This window comes from Podarcis erhardii (genome assembly GCF_964252035.2).
Source record: "Podarcis erhardii genome assembly, chromosome: 14".
NCBI classification, from domain to species: Eukaryota; Metazoa; Chordata; class Lepidosauria; order Squamata; family Lacertidae; genus Podarcis; species Podarcis erhardii.
In genome coordinates this window covers 53,148,353-53,154,352 of record NC_138503.1, presented here as the reverse complement: position 1 = coordinate 53,154,352, position 6,000 = coordinate 53,148,353, and positions in this window count along the sequence as shown.

The window sequence follows — 6,000 nt, the reverse complement described above, 5'->3', positions numbered from 1 at the left end:
GTTTGTTCCACAAACTTCATGCAAATTGAGGTCGCCGAGTTCCCCTCCTGTTAGATTTGTGTCCTGATGTTATTAAAATGTTATGTTTTTGATATGGAAATTGTGAGGGGAGGAAAACGCTTGTACAAGCAGGTTTTAAAGATTGAGCTGAGCCTCTAGGTCAAGCTATTGCTACACTTTGATGCAGAAATTTAACTGGGGTAAATGTTCCATTATACGGACGTGGTGCTTTCTTGAGTGCATCTGTCCATCATAACTTAAGAGCTGCAGCATTTACATCGCTCTTCAAATCGACTGTGTTGTTAACTCATGAACAATGGCCTCCAGGCATTTTGCAATTAAAAACAGAAGCGGTTTGTAATCTGTGTCACAGGAACCCCTGAACACATTTGGTATTGATCAAGGGACGTATAATTAAATCTAGGGATGGGTGTTAAAAAAAAAGTTCCATTCTGCTCTCCATCTTTTTAAAAAATGGTTAATGTGGTGTCAATAAAACTGTCAAATATTATGGAATCACAGAATCCTAGAGTTGGAAGGGACCCTGAGGGTCATCTAGTCCAACCCCCTGCAATGTAGGAATCTCAGCTAAAGCATCCCTGACAGGTGCCCATCCAAGCTCTGCTTAAAAACCGACACAAGAATTACCCACCCAAGAAGAATGGCAGACGAAAGTGATGGACTATATGGAATTGGCTGAGATGACTGGCAGAATCCGGGACCAAGGGGAAGAGTCGGTGGAAGAAGATTGGAAAAAATTTAAAGTATATCTTCAAAAATATTGTAAAATTAAGGACTGTTAGAAAGATGTTGGAAAAAGAAAATTAGGTGGTTTTGGTAGAAATGATATAAAGGATTAAGTAAAAATGAGTTGATGAAATTGACAAAAGAGAGGACGTTAAATTATAATATATTAAATTAAATTACTTAAATGAAAATAAGGTTGGAAGGATTTGCTGAAATAACGATTTGAACTAGAATACAAAATTGGGAGGTGTGAGGAGGTCAAGGAGATAAGTAAAGGAAGAAAGTTATGTAAAGGTTTAATCTGTTCTTTTTCTTTTTTAAGTGAATGTATTTTTATATTTTTTTTTCTGTTGCTGTTGTATTCTTTTTTTGTATTTTGTATTGTTCTTTTTTCTTTTTGTAACTTTTAAACTCCGAATAAATATTATTTAAAAAAACAAAAAAAAAAAAAACAAGCTCTGCTTAAAAACCTCCAACTAAGGAGAGTCCACAACCTCCCGAGGTGGTTTTGACAAAGGGCCGCCCAAGTGTGAAAGATGGATTTGATGCAACAAGAATATGAAGGGATACGGAAGAAAGGTGTTTGTGCAGAAATGATCATTTTGGTTTTGGAGCATCTTCTGGGATGCCCAGCCAGGGAAGGTTTTTCTCACCTGCAACCAGGTCAAAGGAAAGACCTTGAGATCCAACAGAGGGAGAGAGAGTAAAGCAATAATCAGCTCAATGATAACTTGCAAATCCAGCATAAAATGAGGACAAATGTTGATTTTTGGCACAGCACTGGCTGATTTATGAGACTGCAGGTAACGGAAAAATTGCAGGCTCTCAGAGAATCTGGAATGCGCCCAACTCCAACCTCTCTGCGTGGCGTCTTTCAGATGTTATGAACTACAACTCCCTTCAGCCCCGAGCCAGGACAGCCGTGTCTTTTTATTTCTTTTATTTCGTAAAATCTATGCACCACTTGATTGTAAAAAGAAACAACCGCCTTGAAGTGGCTTACAAAATGGCAAAACAATAAAATTGTCAGGAGAAAATTGCAGCAATAGTTTAAAACATACAAAAAGTGAAAATACTAAAACAGGTGACAATTCTCACACCAACTTTCCAAGCGTCTGCAGAGGCAAACCAGAATGTTTGCAGCCAAAACAGATACAGCGAAAGCGTCTTGCTTGATATAATGAGGCAGGCAGTTCCAGAGTGTAAGTGCTGCCATGCTAAATGACCGAGTTCCTACAAATGATGTTGTGGCTGACGGGAGTTGCATTGCGAAACCTCCAATCAGGTTGGGGAAGGGCTGGTGTAGAGATGTGCGATTGTCACAGGCATAGGCAAACTCCAGCCCTCCAGATGTTTGGGACTACAATTCCCATCATCCCTAGCTAACAGGACCAGTCGTCAGGGATGGTGGGAATTGTAGTCTCAAAATATCTGGAGGGCCAAGTTTGCCTATGCCTGGCAAAAACAATGGAGGGTCATGTGGCACATTAATGGCCAAGATGTTTATTGTGGCATAAGTTTTCATGAACTAGCGGCCACCTCCTCAGGGGCTGCTCTGTGGAAGTTGGTGCCAGCCTTTGTCATCCAGGTGTTCTCCAGATGTTTTGGACACCCCATTCCACCAGTCTCAGCAACTGCAGCCAAGCAGTGCAAAACATCTGAGGGCACCAAGATAGGGATGGCTGGGTCACGAGTCTGCTAGTGTGCAAGGCTTTCTGCTGAGACAGAACGACGCTTTCTTGGACCATGCAAGAACATGGGTTGCTCCTTTCCCAATAAAAATGTGTATTAGGTTTTATCAAAAGGCGAGAAAGAATTATGTTGTGCCAAGGGCTTGAGTGGGCGATTTCACCACTAAAACGAAAGGCCCCACTCTGTATCAAAAGCAACCTAAATTCTAATCGTCAGATATCATCACAGCACATGGACTTTACTGCTGTCCTAGGCTTGTCCAAAAACTACCACTAAAACCCACTCCTTTTGTTGATAGTCCCAGGATGGTAAGCCCTGTCTTATGTAATGCTGGGTGGGCAACGAAGTGCCCGCAGAGACACACAAGCATGTCAGCTGCTGCACGGGCCATGTTAGTATGCCAGTGTGCCCCCCCCCCAGCCTTTGCTATCACTCTGCACCCGGTTTTTATTCCTGCATTGCAGAAGGGGGTTGGACTAGATGAGGCGGCCCCTTGAAACTCTACAGTTCTGTGGAATCAGCTGTCTGCCACGTGCAATGCTGCACTGGTTAGGTTCTTCTTGCTTCGCCCAGAACCACGACTCCATCAGTCCGGGATGCCCTGAAATCCATGGAACTTGGCTGTTGAGAAAACTTGCTTGGCACTCGAATGTCAAGAGAGGACTGCTTGTATTGCATTGTTCAAGGTCTCCATTCTTTGCCTCTCCCAGTGGGCAGCATGGCTGGAGATTCGGAACCCTAGAAATCCGCTGTGCTTTTGTGTCCTTAACATTCGTCTGAAGACTGCCCAGTCAAGCTATGCTCAAACCAGCCGGGCAGTTTAAACTTGCAAAGCAGGTTCGATTAGATGAGCAACCTTCTAGGATTCTATGAAAGCTGCTGAAAAGCAGTAGGCCACAACCATTTTCATTACCCTTTCTCCATGAATGCCTGGGTGCCAGTCCCAGGTAAAGGTAAAGGGACCCCTGAAGATTAGGTCCAGTCGTGGCTGACTCTGGGATTGCGGCGCTCATCTCGCTTTACTGGCCGAGGGAGCCGGCGTACAGCTTCCGGGTCATGTGGCCAGCATGACTAAGCCGCTTCTGGCAAACCAGAGCAGCGTACGGAAACGCCTTTTACCTTCCCGTCAGAGCGGTACCTATTTATCTACTTGCACTTTGACGTGCTTTCGAACTGCTAGGTTGGCAGGAGCAGGGACCGAGCAACGGGAGCTCACCCCATCGTGGGGATTCAAACCGCCAACCTTCTGATTGGCAAGTCCTAGGCTCTGTGGTTTAACCCACAGCACCACCCGCGTCTCTTGTTTATGACCTAAAGGAACATACCCCCCCCCCCGAGCTCCACAGACATAGAATCATATAGTTGGAAAGGCCCCCAAGAGCCATCTATTTCAAACCCCTGCAATGCAGCTTCCCCGTACGGGAATTGAACCTGCAACCTTGACATTAGCAACACCACACTCTAACCAACTGAGCTACCCGCCAGTTCCTTTGCCTGGTGAGATTGCTACTTGCCACAGGTGAGCAGGTGTATGTTTATCTGCAAGTCCGGGTAACCGAATGCACCTCTGCAAGCTTGACGCCTATGCAAAGGATGCCGGAAATGTCAGCTCGGAGCAGGGCAAACCTGAGCACAAAGAAGGGGCAGGATAGTTCAAATTCCACACGCTTAAGGCTTCGCTGCTTCGTGGATGCACAGCACATACTGTATAAAAGGAAAGCAAGACTTGAAATTCGAGGGTAGCCCTTTGAGAAGATCGGGAGCTGCAAGCAAGCTTCCTTGGACCACAGTTTTATTGTGCATTGTTATGCATCTTCCCCTGCAACATAAAATCAGTTTTGGTCATCTATTCCCAGTTCTCTGCAATGCAGGAATCACATGCAGCCACAAGAGTGCCTTGGCATATCCTAAGGCAGCCTCCCTCAAAGCGTTGCTCTCTGTATAATCTGGCGATTCCAACCCGCCAGGTTGGCCAAGGAGTTATGGGAGCTGTGGTCTGACAGCAGGTAAGGGCGGCCAGGTTAGGGGTGGCACTCCCAGTTCCAGGGCTGGACCAAAGACACTTGGGTGCTTGAGGTGAGAAATTCAGGCAGCGGCGCTCTGTACTCCACTCATTTAAAATGGGGTGCAAGTCACCAGGAAGTTTTCAATGGGAGTTGTGCAAGAGCTCTCGACAGGGGGTTGCAACAGAGAATTTACTAGTGGGTCGTGTCCCATGGGGCTGGATTCATCTCCCCTCTCTAACAACCTGAACGTCCACCTTCAAGGCTGATGCCTCTCCCTGTGCCCAGTGGTGAAATCCATCAGGCTTTGGCGAGGGCTGGCGATGATGTGTCTTAGAAGAAGCCTCTGCAACAGCAAGTCATCACCACTGCCAAAGCAAGACGGAAAGGATTCCTCTGGGAATCTGCAGGAAAACATGGGGATGCAGTTCCCCTGCTGCCTTACAGCAACCCTACAATAGGAGACGTCGGGGACATATTTTGCCCTAAGGTAAATTAATCCTGGATTCAGAAGGCACACAGACCAGAGTCTGAAGTCAGGGCTCCTCCACACTTACTACCTGCCCAACAATTTCTAGACACAGGTCCACGCTTTCCTGGTCTGTGTCTGAGCGTTTTTTAATAAAAAAAAATCCCGCTGCTTTTTCCAGGAAAAGCTGATCTTTAATGCTGAATCGGAACAAACAGCAATTCGGATTTTCCACTTAATTGTTTTCAGTGGTAAAGAGCGAGTCTTCGTGGAGAAAGTGCTGGGGCAATAAAATAAAACTAAAAAGCACTCAGGCACAGGACCTGGAAATATGAAGCAAGGTTAAGTGTGGATGAAGGTTAAGTGTGGTCCTACAACCATAGCAATGTTTCTGCTTCTACAGTCTCTTCCTTCAAGGGATCCAAAAGATTAGAGCCTCACCTACATTCAAGGATGCTGAAATGTTGTTTTCCAAACAGAAAAAAGAGACTTTAAAATATCAAATAGGTCAGAAGTACAGACGTTGGAGTTTTTTTGGGGGGGGGGATGTTTGCCTGGGCTCTCAAATTCATTACAGTGTGAAGGAAGAAAACAAGAATGCAAACCCAGAAGAGGATGGAGATACGCCCCCCCCTGCCCAGTTTCTTAGGGGAGTCTCAAGTCCACACTCCCCAAGCTGAGCAGTCCCATCCCCTTTGGGCTGCACTGGATCCAAGTGCCTGGGATTTAATCCACTTTACCAGGGCCCTGCAGGATCTGGTTTCTTTCCGCAGGGCCTGTAAGACAGAGTTGTTCCACTTGGCCTTTGGCCTGGAATCAACTTGATCCCCTCCTCCTCTTTCCTTTCTCCTTCTGTGATGGAACTCCTATTTGGGGACTTCCCTGGCTTTCTTCTGGCCCACGCAGGACCAGTCTGGATAGTTGGCCTTGGTGAAGATTTGACGTTTTCATCCCCCAAAAGTTTTGATTTGAGTTTCTACTGAAATGAGGCTGCATTTTAATGTTGTATTTTAATCTTGTTTTTAAGTTGTATTTTAATCAATTGTTTTTATACCGGTGTTAGCTGCCCTGAGCCTGGTCTTGGCCGGG